The sequence below is a fragment of the Colobus angolensis genome, unplaced genomic scaffold, assembly GCF_000951035.1.
Source record: "Colobus angolensis palliatus isolate OR3802 unplaced genomic scaffold, Cang.pa_1.0 Scaffold45, whole genome shotgun sequence".
NCBI lineage: Eukaryota > Metazoa > Chordata > Mammalia > Primates > Cercopithecidae > Colobus > Colobus angolensis.
The window spans coordinates 5627541-5648107 of NW_012117932.1; the positions used below are offsets into that span (position 1 = coordinate 5627541).

A 20567-nucleotide genomic window follows, 5' to 3' on the forward strand; every position below is an offset into this window, starting at 1 on the left:
TAATATGATGACTAAAGAGTAAAATGGTTTTACTATTGCTTGTATCTGAGGAATTATATAACATATCAGCAACAAAGGTTCCCAAAAAGCTTACTTATAGAAAATATTAGATGCATACTTATTAGAGGGTTCTTTTAGGGGGTTCTTCAGAGTCAAAGGAATATAGAAAAATATTTGTTTTTTAGATTTATTTTTCCTTATTTGAAATTTCAAAGCAAAATTATATGCACATTTGTTTCTTACTCATTAATTCAGTATTTGTAAGAATTTGAGGGCTATCCATCAGGAAAAAGAAAAAGGTACCTTGAATTAATAATGATAATTATAGTGATTGCCATTACTTAATTATGCCAGGTACTTACATAATCTCATAACAGTACTTTAGGGACAAATTTATTTGTATGTTCTAACATGACCCTAAATTCAACATTCTCCAGATAAAGTTCATTTGCCTGATGTACTCACTGTATGTCAGTATCTGCTTTTAACAGAGGAAGCAGCTAAGCCTCCAAAGATCTGTGGCTTGCCAGCTCACACTAGTTGTTGGGGGTGGCAAGAATCTATTTTCCATGAAGTAATGTACAAAATGGGCCATCTCAAGTACCACCACTACCTGAGACATCATTAGGTTAAAAAACTGCTTTACGTTCTCTATCAAAACTGAATGCAAGATTAAACCTGTAAAAGAACAAACTGAACAAAGAATGATTAATACCACAATGTAAGATTATGGCATTCCTCATACCCCACCCTCCTTCCAAGAACAAACCAATCTAAATTGCCTCTGTTTAAAAAAGACTCTCCTATTATGAAAGAAGCACTTGTAAAACTTCCCAGAATGGGAAAATTAATCATTAGCCCGTTCTAATGATTTAGAGCACTGTTTAGAGAGATAAATAACACAGTCAGCAGGACCATTGCAGCTAGGCAGGTTCTTAGACAACACCCCTATAGTGACAGCAGTTACCACTGAAATGCTCCCCGGGAACATGGAACTGCAACTTGTGGTAGAGGTTTCTTTCCCAACAAAAGACAGGCACAGAGAGCCTATCTGGTCAGAAATAATGGGAAGAAGAAAAAAAGAGGCTCTTGGGGACAGATAAAAGAAAATAAAAGATCCTCACAGAATGTAAAAGCTTCTGAAACTTCTCCAGTTTGTAGTCTTTTGAAAGAGAAAAAAATAATCAGAAAATCCTAAGACAAAGCACACAGGATCTTAACCATTTGTCACTGTGATTTTCACCTTGCTTTTTAGGATGCAGGTTTTGTTGGCATTAAAAAGTTTACTTCTAAAAGTCACGCTGTCTTCATGTCATGTATGCATCTCAGCTACTTCGGTAAATGTATTCATGCACATGCGCCTTCTTCAGGTCACCTCTGACTCAATACACACACTGTGCTCCATGACACGGAATTGACAAGATACAAAAGAGCAATTAACTTTGCAATGTTATTTATTATGCAATATGAGATGTTTAATTGGTCTCTGGTCATTTGCTTCTGGTTAAGTTTTTTTTTTTTTTGAGACAGAGTCTCGCTCTGTCACCCAGGCCAGAGTGCAGTGGCGTGATCTCTGCTCACTGCAAGCTCCGCCTCCCGGGTTCACGCCATTCTCCTGCCTTAGCCTCCCGAGTAGCTGGGACTACAAGCGCCTGCTGCCACGCCCGGTTAATTTTTTGTATTTTTAGTAGAGACGGGGTTTCACCGTGTTAGTCAGGATGGTCTCGATCTCCTGACCTCGTGATCCACCTGCCTCGGCCTCCCAAAGTGCTGGGATTACAGGCGTGAGCCACCATGCCCAGTCTGGTTAACCTTTAATGCTCATTCTCTTCCCATCTATGAGTTTTCTTACCTTCTGATATGAGTTTCGTTGCACCCCCCAAAATGTATATGTTGAAGCCCTAACCCCTACTATTACAAAATGTACATGTATTTGGAGATAGGTTCTTTAAAGAGGTGATTAAGGTAAAAATGAGGCCATATGGGTGAATCCTTATCCAGTATGACTGGATTTCTTATAAGAAGAGATGAGGACACAGACACAAGGAGGAATGACCATGTGAGGACACAGGGAGAAGCTGGCCATCCAAGCCAAGGAGAAACCAACCCTGCTTACACCTCGATCTCGGATTTCAGCCTCCAGAACTGTCAGGATGTCAATTTCTGTTGTTTCAGCTGCCAGCCTGTTGTCCCTTCTCATGGTGGCCTGACAAAACCAAAATCCCTTCTGAGGGCCGGTGCCTCCAATGGTCTCCCCTGACTCAGGATGGCTTCTGTCTCCACAATGTCTCAGAGGTCATATCACTTCCATTACACAAGTCTGCCCTGTGCTAGATCATTCAAATGGAAATCCCAAGTCTCCACTGACCGACAGAGTCTCAGGTGCACACTTTTGGCTGCCTTGAGACTGCTTCACTTGTCTGTTCTGACAGCACTCTAAGCTCCAGGTGTTTAAAACAATTCCTCTTCTGATGAGACTGAGGTACTCCTGTCACATTCACCCTGCCACCCAGGCTGGGGACTCTACAGCCATCTTTAACGTTCTTTCCTGATGCTTCTCACAGCCAAGCAGTCATCCCCTTTCCTTGCCATTCCTTCATTTTCACTTCTTTGGCATTTTCTCTGCCTCAGCCTCGGTTGAGGCCTATTTATGTTAGGCCAGTCCACAGTCAACTCCTAACTGAATCCCCTGCCCCTAGTCCTGCCTTGTCGCATGCATGTCTCACCAGCCCAGGTTCATCTTTCCCCTGCTAGTCCATCTCGGTGTTTGGGCCTTTCTTTTGCCCACAGAGCTCAGCCGGTTCTGAAGGCCCTGGCATATTTGATTCCTGACCACTCTTCACCATTGTCCCCTGCCTGTGCCCTCCACTCAGACAGGTTTATTGACCGATCCCAACCTTGTGTTCACTCAGCGATGTCTTATTTCCGCCCTCATTGTTTTTGCTCAAGCCACTGTCGCTTCTTGGAAATTGCTTGCGTTTATCTAATCCTAACCCATTCTTCCAAGGTCATTTCACACCTCATGACTGTGTGAACCCTTATTCAAGGACACCAGCCACATGCATCTGCCTCCTTGAGTTCCTCTAACATATCCTGGTCGCCTCTCTACTTGATTAGCAAGAACCTCCGAGCCACCTGTGATGCCCCAGTGTCATACTGTCTCCCTCTCTTCTTGATGTGATTTATGTTACTGCTTTCAGTTCCATTTTAAAGTCTCTTTGGAAAACAGACTTTTTCAACAAGAGGACTCAAATGCTCCAGGCCTGGCTCATACTAAGCTCTGAAAAAATATTAGCTATTAGCTATTAAGTCATAAGCAAATAAAAAGTTAAGCTAATTACAGCTCATGGAACTCCTGTGATTCTCATTTTTGAATCTCACTTTTCATTATTAGCTGTATTTTTTGGGCATATCATGTAACTTCCCGATCAGACTTTACTTCTTAAAGGCTGGGCTTTTGACTTACTTTTTCTTTTTCTTTAACATAGAACAAAATAAATACTCTATAAATGTTCTCTGTTCAGTGAAGAGATATGTACTTCCTAGGAAGACTAACATATGCTTTAATGGATGCACTGACAAACCTGAAGGATGGGTTTACTGTTCAGTGGTACTTTGTTCATAAATGTAGAAACATCTGCTTTGGGGTTACAGGGAAACTTCTTTCTTTTAAATTTGTACAGGCTTGAAAAATATTTGTGCTCTATAAATACCCCAGTATGAGTCATTTGCTTAACTAAACAGCTGCTTACTCATTAGCCAAATGCACTTCACTTTAAGGCATACACTTAAATGAATTTTCTCCCATGCCTCTCTCCCTCCCCCAAGAGCCAGAAAAGTGATGTGCAGATACTTTTCTGGAATACAAAAGAGATACAGATCTGCCTTTGACACGGGGAATCTAAACTCCGTGATGAAGCAGAAAGTCATCCTAGCTCAAATTCATAAGCTGTCTGTACATGCTCTGATTGTTCTTGTAACACCACAGTCCTTCATTTTCTATTCCCATCTCTCCCCACACACCTCTGGAACATCCTCCCTCTTCCTATTCAAACCCAATGTACCAATTTTCCCACTGGGGCACCTGGCAGGGCTTTGTTCATTTTCTTCCTTCTGTCACCATCGACTATTTCTTATGCAGGTAGATAGTCTGCGTCAAGACCGCTGGCAGAAGCCATTTATTTTCATAAGTGGAAGCAAATGACAAGTATTCTTATAAATCCTTTTGTAAATATGGAGACACAGATCAACCTCTACAATTAGTGGCATTCAGCTATCACTTTCTATTCTTCAACTTATTTTGAATGATAAGTTGAAGTTACAAAGCAACGACTCACATCTTTTTAAATCTTTATTTTGATTTAACTTTTTTTTAAAGATGAGGTCTTGCCATGCTGCTCGGGTTGGTCTAGAACTTATGGCCTCAAGCCATCTTCTAGCCTCAGTCTTCCAAATACGTGGGATTCCACCTGTGTGCTACCATGCCCGGTGTCATACTTTTATTTTCTTTAAAACTGGTCAATATTACCACGAGTTCCTTCTTTTGGAAGCCAGTAAATGTCTAAATGTTTTGGAAGAGTCCAGAGGAGAACTTTGATTTCTAGAAAGACCAAATGGGAAGAAACAGATATAGTCTCCAGAGTTCCATATATAGTGTAGCTATTCTCAGCAGGATTCCAATCCAATGTGGATTTTTTCTAGCCTGCGGAGGACATTTTCAAATGCCCAGGCCTGACATTTAGCTGGTACCCATTTGGTATGATTGTACTTCGTTAAAATCACTTTCATATCAGTTGGTAATTACCTATTGTCCTGAGTCCCCCGGATACTGAACCCTTCAACGCTGACACCCTGCCTCCCACAAAAACGTCCCATGATTTAGTTAATGCCCGACACAGGATGAGGCTCTGACTATGCAGAGCCATTTTGATTGAACACTGGTTAAATATCTTGAATAGCACCCTGCAAATAGCACTTGTTTCCAGGTATGTTAGGTATTAATTATTTTCTGGAAAGCAATCTGACTGTGCTAGCTTTGAGAATGAGAGCATTTACCTCCCTCGGTTTCTTTACCTCCCTGGGGTTTATTTTCCTCATCTGTCAACTGGTGGAGTGCCTTGGCTTAGGGTTCAGACTGGGTTCCAGAGTTGCCTCAAGAGGAGATTGCTGATGGATAGAAATCTGGCCCCACTTCCTGCAGAGCAGCTCCTCCTCCAGGCCTACTCACTGGGGTCCCCATTTCCTCGATTATTTGGAGAAAGGAGTTTGAAAACTGAATTTTGCTGCTAAAAAAAGTTTAGAGAAAAAAAAAAAACAACCACTGGCTTCAATGAGCACTAATCCTTCATCCTTTCTAAAAACTGTAAAATTCAATTATGACTACAATTAACAGAAAGAATGGCATCTGTCTACCAAGACCAAATAGCTACATTGGGCCTACTTGGTACCAGGCATTGCTCCAAGTGCTTTGTGTGTTTGAACTCACTTCACCCACACAACTATGCCTATAATTATTTTTACAGCTATTAAAGTCCAAAAAGTGTATGTTCAGAGATATTTATTTTCACTTTTATAATTTTCTTAGATACATGTGAGGTTATAATTTATTCAAAGCTAACAGTCCTACAATGACTATTTAATGAAATGTAATCGTGATATTGTCTTTCTTATATGCTCCAATTACAGATTTCTATGCATATTTTAAAGAGCGTTTTGTCTTTAACATTTGAATTTTATCTCGAAATCATTAGATTAACAGTATGTACTATACTGTATAAATTATACATTAGACTATGTATGTACTTTCTCCGTGGCTTATACCAGTGGTCCCCAACCTTTTTGGCACCAGGGACTGGTTTCATGGAAGACAGTTTTTCTATGGACCAGGGTGGGGGATGGTTTTGGGATGATTCAAGCCCATTACATTATTGTGCACTTTATTTCTATTATTACATTGTAATATGTAATGGAATAATTCTACAACTCACCATAAGGTAGAATCAATGGGAGCCCCGAGCTTGTTTTCCTGCAACTAGATGGTCCCATCTGGGGGTGATGGGAGACGGTGACACTGAAGTGTGTTGCTTATGTCCAGTTCACTCTGCAATCTCGTTTGGTTGCTGTCACTGCAATCTCAGGATATTCCACCTTGACTTTAACCCAGAACGTATGGGGATTTGAAGTTCTCTCCAACATACATTTAAGGACACTAGATGCAGCTATACAACTGAAGTACATCAACTGACTTGCCACTATAAAGCCTGCCACCAGAGGCAGCTTAATCGTCACTTGCCACACACTGATAGGATTTTGATAAGAGCCTGTAAGTAATTGATTTATTATGGTCTCTGCACAGTCAAACCTCTCTGCTAATGTTAATCTGTATTTGCATCCACTCCACAGTGACTGCATCACTACCTCAGCTCCACCTCAGATCATCAGGCATTAGATTCTCACAAGCTGCGTGCAACCTAGATCCCTTGCAGGCACAGTTCACAATAGGGTTGGTGCTTCCATGACAATTTAATGATGTCGCCGATCTGACAGGAGGTGGAGCTCAGGCAGTAATGCAAATAATGGGCAGCGGCTGTAAATACCGATGAAGCTTCCACTCACCTGCCGTGCAGCCCGGTTCCTAACAGGCCATGGACCCGTACTACAGGAATGTCTGAAAGATGCACTGTGTACTGTATGAGTATCAGTCTGTGGCCTGGGGGTTGGGGACCTCTAGCTTATACTCTGTTTCTTCACTTTCAACCAGACCTGGAAATCAGTTTTTAATGCCAGTCCGTGGCTGTGGCTCTGGGTAGCCGTAAATGTGCTCAGACATTTTCTGAGCTCCAGCTCCTGACTGCCATGGCTTAACTGGGATAAACAGCTGAATGCAAATCTGAGCATGAAATTCCTCGTCACTGTCCTTTTCTGGAACATGAGTTTATGGAAGGCATCAGGGGCCCTGCCTGCTCCCTCCTGCCTCCACTGCTGCGCTTCCGAGGCACTGGGTTGCTCGGGATCTTGTGCTTCTCCCTCCCAGGGCCTGGTCCCTGTGCTCCTGGATGGAAGGGAGTTGTTGGCCATGGTTCCCTGGTTCCCTGGAACAGCCTAACTTGGGTCCTTGCTGGTGGATGGCACTGTCTTTTCTCAGTGAGTCCAGCAGAGTTGGGAAATGGGAACTATATCATGTGAGAAAGTAAAGCTGCAAGGGATGAGGAGGAGAAGGTTCTGAGGGTTCCTGTGTTTTAATAAAGTGGCAAAGCACAGGAGAGAGGGATTCCACTAATTCCTGTAGCCTTTACAGGCAGGAACAGAGCTGGTGTCAGGCAGGCTCAGGAGGCTGTGTGTCAATGAAGAGAAGGAAGACTTCCTGTCCACTGAGCCATCCACACTGAGGCTGTATCCACACAGTCATTGCATGATAAGTCGTCAGGGATGACAGATGAATCCAAACAGGATGTGTAGCTTGACCAGATGAGCTTTATGCAGCATTAACTATCCATCCAAGACTTCAACTATTTCGTCTTAATGATCCCCAAAACAGACGTTAACTTGTCAGTCTTGACTTGAAGTTAAAAAACAAAAGACCTCCTTTCTTGTATCTCTAAAGCACCAGTCCGTTCCGAGATTTTATAGTTTTTTACTGACATCTTGCTCAGACTTTTTCAATAAATATTGAAATGATTAGAATTAAATAGAATTCTTACATATTTGTATTTGTTCATCTCCTGTCTGTATTTTGGGTGGGGGGATAGAGTTCAAGGAAAAGGGTAAGAAACGTGGTTGGTTTATGTCTGGAGTCAAAGCCTTATGTTAATGAGGAAGCTCTGTCAGGGGAATTTCAGATACTGGCCAGTGGCAGTGGTGGGAACCTGGGGGCTGGCGTCCTTGAAATAATATCACAGAGGTGGCGAGTGGCCAGTGTGCCTGGATGACCCGAAGCTAAGTGAAGTCTCTTCTGGAGGCTGACTGCCCAAGCAGCCTGAAGAATCACAGAGATACTTTTTGGTTGGTGTTGCCCTTCTCCCTTCTCCCCAGAGCTATGCCTGATTTGGGCTGAGACAGCAGAAAATACACGATGCATGTTTCAGACATTCCTGCTTTAATATGTTAATACCTCGCCCACTCTCCAGACCAGGAATCTCATATCTTGTCCTACCCTTTTTCCACACAAAAAGAAGACTACATTACATATAGAATTTTTAAGTGTAGCTGTTACTTATCCCATTGTAACTAGCCATGTTGACTTCTTTTTTGTGCGTGTGTCTTGCCTTGACACGCTTTCTTTATTGAAGACCATGGAAAAATGGATTTCTTTGCGATATTTTGAAAAATGGCAAATTGAAGAGATTTTTATCTCTGGAGACTGAGCTTTTACATCATAGAGTACTTCCCTCCCCTGATGGCTAACCCAATCACATAGTTCCACAATAAACAAGCTAAATCTAGATTAATAAGACAGTATGTGCAGAAAAATCCTTTTACTCTTTGTGGCTTCTTTCCCTGTGCCTTGAAAATGTTCATTAAAAATCTCCTACTTAGTCTGCCTCATTATATTGGTTTACTCATCTTGGTTTCCCTATTTGAATGATTTAAATCACAGTTTGAAAAGATTTCTTGTTTGGAACATCCTTGGCCAGGCCATTACTTTGTAAAGTAGGGAAGTCTGGAGGCCCTAGTTGTTCTTTTGAACTTAGTTCATAAAATGATTTTTAAACACTGATCTATCAGCTTTTCTCTTCTCTTTATCAAAATTAATAATTCACATGAAAGCCACCTATTTAAATGGAGTCTCAGCTGGGTATGGTGGTTTATGCCTATAATCCCAACACTTTGGGAGGCTGAGGCAGGTGGAATGCTTGAGTCCAGGAGTTCCAGACCAGCCTGAGCAACACGGTGAAATCTGTTTTCTACAAAAATTAGCCAGGTGTGGTGGTGCACAACTGTAGTCTCAGCTACTGGGGAGGCTAAGGCGGGAGGATCACTTGAGCCTGAGAGGCGGAGGCTGCAGTGAGCCATGATTATGTAACTGTACTCCAGCCTGGTGACAGAGCCAGATCCTGTCTCTAAATGAATGAATGAATGAATAAATAAATAAATAAATAAATAAATGGAGTTCCACTGTTAGCAACTTATACAACCTGGAAAAATCAACTGAACTGTAAATATTGGCATGGATGAGTGCATAAATACTTTCAAAAAGAATTACAACTTCTCTGTAATAACCATCAAGACTATTTAGCTAACAGGGGGTCCCTGGAAGACCTTTCAGATCTGTCTGTAAAAGAAAAGGAACCCTGACAATTCACAAGACAACTCAGCAACGTTGCATCTGCTCCTGGGGCAGGTAACAAAATCCAGTTTTAAATTTTGCTCTGAACAGTTAAGGAGATAATCAAGTCAGCTTGGGATTGGGTTGTGCACAGGAAGGCTGCAAAAAGATTACAAAATAGCCTCCCCCTGGCAGAAACGTAAAAAAGCCATTCCATGATTTTTTTTTTTTTCCAGTTCTGCCAACGATTTATCTTCAGAAGACAAGCAGATGAGGAGACAAAACCTACTGATGTGGGTACCCAAGCAGGAACCCCCCTCTTGCACCGGCGACTCAAGTGGGAAGAAGGTAGGAAATCAACAGCATAGGGGAAAGAAAGGGAAAAGGAGTTTGGAAACAAGATAAGACAGGCTTCTTTTGAATAACGGAGAGGACTCTTAGAAAAAAGAAAAGAAACAGAATAAATTTTTATTCACTGATTCCATTTCAGCACAGCAAATGCTCATTGGCTTTAATCAATTGCTTTCTTACAGAATTTTGTCCATATGTATGCGACAAAATCAGCGATCATTTAATGACAGACTTAGAATGTGTGCTGAGAACGAAACCGTTGAGATTTCCTTGTCTTTCTTCCTTTCAGTAAAAATCAGGAAGGGGAGAAAGGGAGGGGGTGAGGGTGGGGCAAGGAGAGCAATATTTTATAAAAGTGACAACATGTTTCGCATTTGAATTATTTATTTTCCCTGATGGAGTTTCAAGTGGGTTATTGCAACGAAAGGAAAAACTGGAAATTGACCAAACATGGTCCAGGCTGGGGATGACGAGTTTAGTAGGGGCTTTACTGGGGCCTCCTAAGCGATTCAGGAGAGAATGAATCTCTCACAGGTTCCGTTCTCATGGGATCACTGACTAAGCTTCCCCAAATCAGGGTGCAGCAACAAAATCAGGGTGCAGCATCTTTTAAGTGGGCTTAAGACCCACTTAAAAGCTTATCATAGTGAGATGTTGGGAAGACAAAGTTTCAGATTTTTATAGAGCAGAAAATGCTTCCTTTTGAACCAAACAAAAGACAAGATATATGAGATGAGGAAAACAAGCTTCTGTCTAAAAGCCTGACGTGTGTGAGACTTTCCCTCCACTGCTGTTTTCCCTTTGGTTTGGTAAGAATGTGGTGAGTGAAGTAAAAAGATAAGGCGAGAAGAACCACAGAGACCCCCTCGAAGCGTAAAACTCTGCTTATTAAGACTGAGAACGTTCAGTGGCCTGTGACCCTCCCTTTCCTAGGCCACCATCCCCAAGGCTTGGCTCCTCCCTGCCTTGCTCTGGGTGGTCCACGCAAGGCCCTGGATGGGGGTACTAAGGGTGGGGGAGACGGCTCTGGGTCCTTCTGTGCCACTTCCTCCCTGTGCTGGTGTTTCAGCAGCAATCTGCCCCTCTGCAATGGCAGCCTGTCCACAGCTCTAGTGCCCACAGACTTGGGGACCCCCTTCCTTCCCCTCGTCTGACTCTTCAGGCCTACAGTGGTGAGGGCTTCCCACTGTGCTTATCTCTGGGTACCTCAGCCTTTCTGGCTCTATTTTCCTAACCCTGTCCCTTACTCTGTAAACAGACCCCACTTTGAGTTCACCTCAGCCCTCTTAATGGGATTCTCTTTCATGGGATTCTGACTGATAGAGTGGGGCTAAAAATATCTCAAACCTGAAAGAAGCTGAGAGGAGCTGAAGTTTCGAGTTGCAGAAACTTGGATGCTTGCCACGATATAGAGGAGGGCAAACCATTTATTACTGATACAATTTCAGGCAAATAGGTTATAGGAATTCCAGGTACAAAAGATCTGAAGAGATGACTAAAAACCAACTAGGATTAATTATATTAATCATGGACTTTTAAAATCACCACAACCACCAGCTGCTCAACTACAAAGTCCAAAAAGACTTCAAGAATTATTCAAAACTAAATAATGTCAACTCTCTAGAATGATTCATTCAAATTTAAGTAGGCCAGACTCAAAATGTGGAGCACACCTCTTTAATACATATAGATTCTAATTTTCTAAAAGAGAAAGAAAAATGGATTTGTTACTTGACTATTAGAAAATTCGTTGCATATTTAAAAAGCAAGAGAACTTAGCTGTCTGCCTGTTTCCAGTATGAGGTATAAATGTTTACCTCATCATATATTAAGTATCTATAGATTATGCTCAATACTTTTTGCAAAATGTAGCATAAAGTCACTACTCATGCCGTTAATATAGACAACAACAATGTAATTTTAGAAAATGTGAATAAGTTTTCTTCCTAGCTTTCAATTTTTTATTTTTATTTATTTTTAGCTTTGGCTTTATCCTTCTTTTAGGTAGTGGCTGGCATTATGGATTAATTACTTAATACACTTTTGTTGCTTTAGAATTCACTGAGTTGAAATGGAGTGAGAGCTACGATGCTCTCAAAATATTCTTAAAATGTGCTGCAAAGAAGCCTGGGTGAGTAGAAAAAAATAAAAAGAATGGTGGATACAAGTAAAGGTTAAAATGAGGTAGGAACTAAATATTATACTGGCACTTGGGGTTAGTATTTATGAATTCTTACTTTCTGGCAATGCTCTACTCTTTTGTATCTTCTTTGGGACAGAAAATTCCCTAAGAAAGACCTTTCCAGGAAGAGCTTGTCCCTAAGCTTATGGGCTCAGGGTATGAACAAAGCGTCTCTTCCAAGACCTTGTGAATAATATGCATATGGTCCATATAACTTCACAAAGTAGAGTTAAATGAACGCATTCTTTTCTTGCTATTAGACCCCGTTTATCGCACTAGCTGCTGGTGATTTGAGCGCTCCTTTCCAAGCCTCTTGAGAGTTCTGCTCTAACAACACTGCCCCCTAGTGTTCTCTCGCTTTGGTGCAACGTGAGTAAAAAAACCACAAGATTTTTCAATACACGTACACTGTATTCATCAGTGTTTTGCTATGGAGAATGTAAGATATCTTTCTGTAAATTATTTAGATATTGAATCTTATTTATTTATCCCAATAAGATATTAAAGCATGCTAAGCTGGAATGATTTTTTTTTTCATAAATGGGTAAAGGCAAAAGTAAAAGTTTAGATACTATTAAATAATTCCTGATCTAATAAACGGAGACAAATTACCTAATATTCTTGGGCACCTATTATGTTAGACATGTAAGAAATACTGTATTAAAAGTGAAGTATGAGTAAGCCTAATTCAGTACTTAACTTTTAAAGTTAGAAACATTCTAAATATATTTATTAATTTGAACTCAAATTTGGGGAAAATAGTAAAGATGGAAGAGAGAAAAGGGAGAATTTTAAAATTTTACATATCTAAGTGGTTTGGTATTATGTTTTAATTGAAAAATATTTTAAACAAGTCCATTCTGATAAGATGTAGAAATTCTACTTGCAGCTTTAGGACCAAGTGAATTTAAAACAAAGGCTTTCTACTTGAAATGTGGCCACTGTGACTAAGAAATGGAGTTTCTAAATTTTCATTTCAATTTAATTAACTTCATTGATTTAAATTTTAAAACTGATACTCAAATCAGTCATTGAAAACTTTTAAGTATGTTTGTAACAACTTAGGTATCTGAATCTATTTTTTTCAAATGTAAATTTTAAGATATCTACTTAGATTAAATATTCCTAATAAAAATATAGCATTTGAATTGCAAGTGCTGTAAGTGAAAAATGTACACCACATTTCAAATGTTTCATACAAAGCCAAAGGAAAGTCATATTTCTCATTAATAATTGTTATATTTAGTACATGTTGAAATTGATATTTAGATATATTATGTCAAACAAAATATATTATTAAAATTAATTATATTGGTTAAAAAAATAAAAGTTTTCTAATAGTATAGAAATCATAACTATATATTCATCTATCTGAATAAACTGAGAGAATTAAGTTTTCAGATTATTAAAAATTGAAAAATTGAAAATGTATCTGTTTTCCATGGTGCAGTTCACATACCACTGGTGATAAATTACTTTAGCCAATGCAAATATATAGGCTTTTTATTGTTATGCATTATCTGAGCAATAGTGAAAATGAAACTGAGATATCACATCTATGATTTTGCAGATATTGATGTTTAGGACTACATTACACATTAATTACAGTGCTCATGTTTATAAATTTTTAGTAACTTTGACCCCACCATTAAAATGGATTAGAAGTATAAGTTGCAGAGTTTTCTAAAGCCTGGGTTTTACTGTTTCTATCCTTCTGGTGTCGTTTAACATGTTCCTCTGTCCAGCGTATTTCCTGTAAGTTGTAGTTAGAATTAAGAACAACACCATACAATAGAAATATGAGCCACAAATATAATTTTAAATTTTATAATACACATTTAAAAAAGAAAAAATAACAACTAAAAGTAATTTTAGTAATATAATTTTATTTAACCCAATATGTCAAAAATATTATGTATGTAGTTAATATTAAAAATTATTGAGATAGGTTACTTTTTTTTCATATAAAGTTTTTGCTATCTGGTTTGTATTTTACATGTACAGAACATCTCAATTTGGCCTACTCACATTTCAAATGCTCAGTAGCCACGTGGGACTGGCACTGAATACAGTAGACCCAGGGACATCATCAGATTGAGGTTCAGTTTTTGGCCAAAATACCTGATAGGTGGTGGTGTGTACCTCCACACAGAAGCATATGTCTGGTGGCCTTTGTGTGATGTTGGCAGTCATTGATTATCATTGTCTACACCCAGTAATTCATTAAAGGTTCCAAAATGGCGATACTAGAATTTTAAAATTCCTTCTTCATTTATTAGATGGAATAATAATTCTATCAAGAGAAACATCTCATCAACTACTTGGTTACTTGGAATAATATGCATAGGAAAGTTAGAAAAAATGGTTGATCTCTTCCTTTTATTTGCTAGTTTTTAAAATAATGATTTCGGTTTCCTTGCATTTTCCAAGGATGATCGATACTATTTTATTTTAACAGTATCATTAGGAATTCATGAATTTTAATATTTGATGTGTTTCAGTTCATTGCAGAGTTAACTTAATTGCAGAGTTCTGATATCACCAAAGCAGTTTATGATATTCCAGGTCCCTCTTGTACACTTCCTTCCACAGACCTATTTCTTCAGGGAGCCTTTGATTCCTTTTAGTGGAAAATGGTATGTAGAGAACATTATCTCTGTGTGAAGGGTTGAGCATGTTCTGTCTTTTCAGAGAACAAAGCTAGAAAACATGTATTTTAATAAGATAATATTCATCATGAATTCATGATAATGTTTCCTATTCAAATTCAAGTGGAGGACTTTTTTTACAGTGTCCTTTTCCCTGTCAAATTTCAAATTTTATTGACATGAATACAATTATTCATTTGCTGTATTCATAATACACATGTGTAACAGTCAAATAAATATAAGACTACCACTAGCAAAATGATTAGAAAAGTCAGCTTAAGATACTTTGCAGTTGTTTTTGTCCTTATAAGATTCCGCTAAAACAGTCAAATTACTGTGTTTTACAGTCACTTGGAATAGTCCCTTAGGTGCTGTTCTGCCACCTACTGGATAGACAGGCTCAATAGTCTTATTTTACTTTTGATGTTTAGGAATCACTTTATTTTAAATTTAATTTTGCTTTATAATAATGCAAAGCTTTACATGACTCTAAAGTCAAATTTACAAAACAAGTCTAGTTTTTCTTCCTGTCTCCTCAATCTTATTTCCTTTCTCTACCTTTAAATATTTTATCTTTAAATGCTGTGATTTATATGTCCATTAGTATATATTTGTACATAATTTGTAGACAAATTATACAAAATTGATATATATTTGTATTTTTTTGTCCCCTATCTCCTTTGTTAGATAATTGGTAGCATACTATGCAGACTTTTCTCCACCTGAAGCATATATATTATTATTAAAAGTTTACATGTATATAACCTGGAGTGTTGGATTTTACTTTGTTAGGTAATCTGGAAATCTTTTTATAAATGTAAATTTAATCAGTAAATGTATTTTTAGGATCCAAATGCTTGGCATCACCTTTGTCACATTTGTTACATGTATTTCCATCCATACAAGCATGCAAACATATTCACATCTATATACCCATGACTACCTCTATCTTTATTGCCTTACATTTCTACCCTTTTCCTATGTGGTCGATATCAAGGCTGCTCCATGAACTGTTTGCTACCAAGCTATGACGACTTGTGAATAGACAGTAAAAACAACAACAACAACAAAACACATTTAGAAACATTTAAAGTAATTTGATACTGCCACTAAATTCAAGTATATGATTTTGTATATTACAAGTATTGCTTACTAATTATTGCGGAAAAAAAGTAGTCCTTCACTACAGAGTCTGAAAAGCACTTGCCTACATTATTTGCTTGTGTGCATGTGTTCTCTCTCGCGCGCCTATCTTTTTTGTTTTGTGGGTTTTCTCGAGACAGGGTCTCACTCTGTCATCTAGGCTAAAGTGCAGTGGCACCAATATAGCTCATTGCAACCTCAAACTTCTGGGATCAAGGGATTGTCCCGCCTCAGCCTCCTAAACAGTTGAGACTACAGGCACATGCCACTGTGCCTGGTTAATTTTTAAAATTTTTTGTAGGGAATAGGGTTCTTACTTTATTGCCCAGGCTGGTCTTGAACTCCTGAGCTCAAACAATCCTCCCACCTCGGCCTCCCAAAAAGCTGGGATTATAAGGGTGAACCACTGCACCCAGACTCTTTTTGTATTTAGAAATGTTTGTGCTATTTTGTTCTGAGCCCTTTATTAACATCTTTATATGATCTAGAATTTTATTAATATCTGTAAATAATATCTTTAGTCCCATTTTTACTTTTTTCCCCCATCCTACTATGAATAAAATTGAAATTAGCTAATAATCCCTTCTTCACCTTCTCCCCTGTTCCCTGGCATCTATTTTCAACAGGTATGTTTTTATTCTCCACTGATATCCTTGAGCTTATTCTACTTTTTATATTCTCTTTCCAATTTATGCCCCTTCTCATTTTTGACAGTTAATTGTATATAGACAAAATGGCCATCACATTTTATACTCTCTCCCTTGTAAACTACAGACACTATGAGTTACACAAAAAATGTCTACTTAATGCTCACCGCCAGTTCTATTGTCGATGTCTCCTTCGTCATATTGGTTTTCTGAGGCTTGGTCTCCATAAATTCCCCAGGAAAGGCTCATAGGAACATTACTCCCTGAGTTCTTGTATGTTTATTAGGAATTGTGACCATGGTATTTAAAGATCAATGTTGCTGGGTATAAAATCTTTAGCTCACATCTGCTTTCCTTAATATTTCTTAAATATTTTATACCATTGTCTCCTGGCATAAAGCATTTTTAAAAAGTCTGATGACAATCTGATTTTCTTTCTCTTATAAGGGATACTGACCTTTTAATTAGTGCCAAAAAAACCCTTTTTTCTTTTTATTTAAAGGTCAATAGTTTTACTAGATTATATGTGGCCCATTCTGGGTCAGTAATTTTACTAGACTGTGTTTATATGTGGCCCATTCTGGGCCAATTTCACCAGGTATGTCCTTTCAAATGTTGGGCAAGCATATTTTTAGGTCAGAAAGTAGGTTTTGAATTATAATTGATAATATTTGTTCTTTCATTACATTGATTTTCTTTTTTAGGAACTTCTATTTCATGTTCTTTGGTTCTCCTATTCCTACTGTCTATGCCTTTTTCATATATATTTTTAAATCTTTTTATTTTAAAAATACTCATTCTTTCCTTTTCTATTTTTCTTAAGGAACTTTCTGTGGTGTTCATTCACTATTTTGTTTCTTCTAGTCTAGTCTAAAATTTCGAAATAAGTTTTTCCTTCAACTCTAGTATTTTTCCATTTCTATAAACTCCTTTTCAAGTCTTTGTTTTTTCAAATTAGCTTCTTTTTGAGTTCTTAAAATTCTGGGTTATGCTGTTCTTTAAAAGCTGCTATCTTTTTTTTCAGCTTGATTTAAAATATTAGGCTAAATTTTCTTCTGTTTTGTTTGCGTATCTTTCTGGCATGCTTTTATTGTCTGCAGAGACATTACATTCCTCAGTTCATTTTTCTTTATGATAGATTCGATGGCCATTTTTTTCTTTTTTAATGTTTAACTGAGATAAGTTTTCTTGTACTCTTAGAAGGGAAGAGTGAACCAGCATAGCTTCCTAGCCCTAGAGATTTAGAGCTGCCTTTTCTGTTATTTTTGAATGTGTTTACAAATACGTATCTGATATCTGTTGGCTCTTTGCTCCTCCCTCCACTTGTATCTGCGTCTTTCTTTTGCCTCCTTTGCTCCTATTTGCCTATTTCCTGCTCAATTTGGATTCTATGCCAGTTAGTAGTTTCTCCTCAATGTGGGGTTTTGCTGGGGAGGAGACGGCTATTACGGGTCCCTTTAGGGTCCATGGGGCACAGGCTGCTCCAACACAAGCTGGTTCTCTTGTGTTCACCCACAAGTTGGAGGCAGCAGGACTTAGGGGTTTCAGCTGCCCTTCCCAGAGTGGCCCACCAAGCCTTACAGTGGGTACTTGTGAACTGCTTTTGTTTCTCTGCCTCTTGGGGCCATCAGAAGTCCCTTTGTCCTCTTTTCATTTCCTCTGATGTGTTGAAGACACTATACAGGTCTTAATCTCACCAGTAGTTTATTCCAACCCACATATATTTGGAGGGATTTATAGGGAGGGATATTTATAGGGATATGTTTTCCGGCTGCTTTATTGGAGATGTTGTCTGGGAGGTTTTGCTTTTGTTATCTTAGTTGCTCTGTTTCCATGGGGTGGTTGGAGAGATGGATAAATTATGCCACCTTGCCACCACTTTCCTAATTACTTTAAGCAACCAAACTTTTAGTCTACTTCTGTTGTACTTTGTTAGTAAGCATCTACCTGACTGTCTATTTTAACAGGTTTTCTGATGTGCTATACAGTTAACCTTTGAAGAATACAGGTTTGAACTGCACGGGTCCATTTACAAGTGGATTTTCTTCTGCCTCTCCGCCGCTGCCCCCACCCCGAGACAGCAAGACCAGACCCATCTCTTCCGCCTGCTCAGCCTACTCAACGTTAGGATATGGATAAAGACCTTTATCATGACCCACTCCACTTCCACTTAATGAAATATGTTTTCTCTTCCTTATGATTTTCTTAATAATACTTTTTTTCTTCTAGCTTACTTTATGGTAAGAATACAATGTATAATACATATTACATATAACATACAACATATGCGTTCAATGACGATGTTATTGGTAAGGTTTCCAGTCAATAGTAGATTATTAGTAGTTAAGTTTCTGGAAAGTCAAAAATTAAACACGATGACTGTGACCCTTTGGGGTTGGTTCCCCTAAACTCCACATTATTTCAGGGTCAACTATTATTTAATCAGCATGGTCATATTGATGTCCATGCATATTAATACTTGAGACCTCAATAGAGAATATGTCCATAGTTCAGGGATCTATTGATGTCTTTCTACACTGCCAGGTCACTATCTCTCTCCCCTTCCCAGTCTGTGAAGAGTCTCTGCATGTCTCTTTGTTGTCACTGTCTTGAGTCTTCTGGATGCTGATACAAGACCAATTGAATGTGGATCGTCCATCTGAAGTGCTCCTGTGTGATTACTAGGCCACGGGACAGCCACAAACATCACTCCTTCCTTTCCTTCCTTAACAGGCTTTGAGCCCTGATTCTTCATCAGGGTGGTAGAAGATAAGCCTTAGAGAACCATGATCCCCGTGGGAACGTATTAAAACGATGGGGGAAATATACTGCGAGGAAACAATAGCTTGATAAAAGCTTCCCAGTTGGTTCTAATGGACCTCCTTAGGGCTATAGTTGGATCCTATGCTCTGGGTAGAGACGGGCTGGGTGTCATGGAATTGGCCATGGGTCCAGATCACCTGGGCATCCTCAGGCACAGGACTGGGAAATGACTGACTGAGATTTAAGGGATAGGAGAAAAGAGAGAAAAGAAGGCAGGAGTCCAAGGATGTAATTTCTTTTTGGACCCATCTTCTTTTTCAGGTGCTTAATATTGTCTTTTTTTTTTTGAAAGCTAACAGATTTATCTTGAAAGCATTTATAGTTATTCCTGCTTAATGTATAGCTAAGAAATTCTTTCAACTCTAAACAGAAAATAAAGAATTTCATTTTACAGGTAGAGATAAAAGGTATTGAATGGGAAAGTTTGAAAGAGCTGGCATTTGGGGTGAAAGTGTCTCCATCAAAGAAAAACTGATGACAACAGATCTGTGACTGGTTTAATAGACGGAGAGAACACAGGAAGGCAGACAGGCTGGGCAGGGGGATGTAAGAGATAGGGAGCAGCAACTGGATGCTGGAAATGGTCATAAACTGCTAATTTCATAAGTGTGTTTATCTTCATTTGTGCACAGAAAAATAAAGGCATTGTGTGGGTATATTAATGGTCTATATGAATGCCAGGACTGGTACAGCCTTGGGCTTTAAGGAAGGAAGATGGTCAGGTATTTGGTAAGATGATTTGAAGACAAACAAGTGTCAAAGAACTGATGGTCTGACTTGAGTCTTGGTGTGTGATGTAAGAGCTTAGCAGATTATAATATTCAGGATAGTTTCTGAGGAATCCACAGAAGCTACAATGTCCAGGGCACATTAGTAACTGAGGGTCACATAATTAAACAAATAATTCTTACAGATGGTTCATTTGTAAGTTAGTAGGCATTTCTGCTATAAGCAAAAATGTTGTCATTTTGACTTCAGAGAAATAGACAAGTTTATATTTCTGAGGCACTTATGTTTTCTCTATTGTGGATGATGTATCTTCCATTACTAAAGAAGGATCATAGGAACTGAGGTAACTGAAACACAGTTCTCCTCTCTATGGTATTAGTATTTTTCCCAATGATTGTTTTTCTTTTCCTGTTTCCTGGATAGGACAGAGCACATGGTGTAAATACCGAATCGCTCGGGGAACAGCCACCCCCAAGGCCCTCTGCCTTCCTCCTGCTCTCCCGGGCAGTCCCTTCTTCCCCTTTCTCTTCCAAATTAACCTGTTCTTCCACCTGGATGTTAACATTATTCAGCCCCTTTCCCCAGTCAAAGTTACTGTTCTATATTTAGCCTTGAAATACAGACGGATTAGACTACTAGAATATTCACTGATCAATAATGTGAAAAAATAGAAGAGAGAAATTATGAGTCAGAACAGGAAAAATAGTGAGTCACCAAACAGAGTGCGTCTCTATTCTATTAATTTCAACTGCACGGTCTATAATAACCAATGTTATTAT

At 38.8% G+C, this 20567-nt stretch overlaps 1 protein-coding gene across 1 annotated transcript in view; it reads right to left on the reverse strand.

Moving 5' to 3' along the window:
* Positions 1 to 20567, reverse strand: part of DLGAP1 (discs, large (Drosophila) homolog-associated protein 1) — a 691004-nt gene that overhangs the window by 522314 nt on the left and 148123 nt on the right. The window lies entirely within an intron of this gene.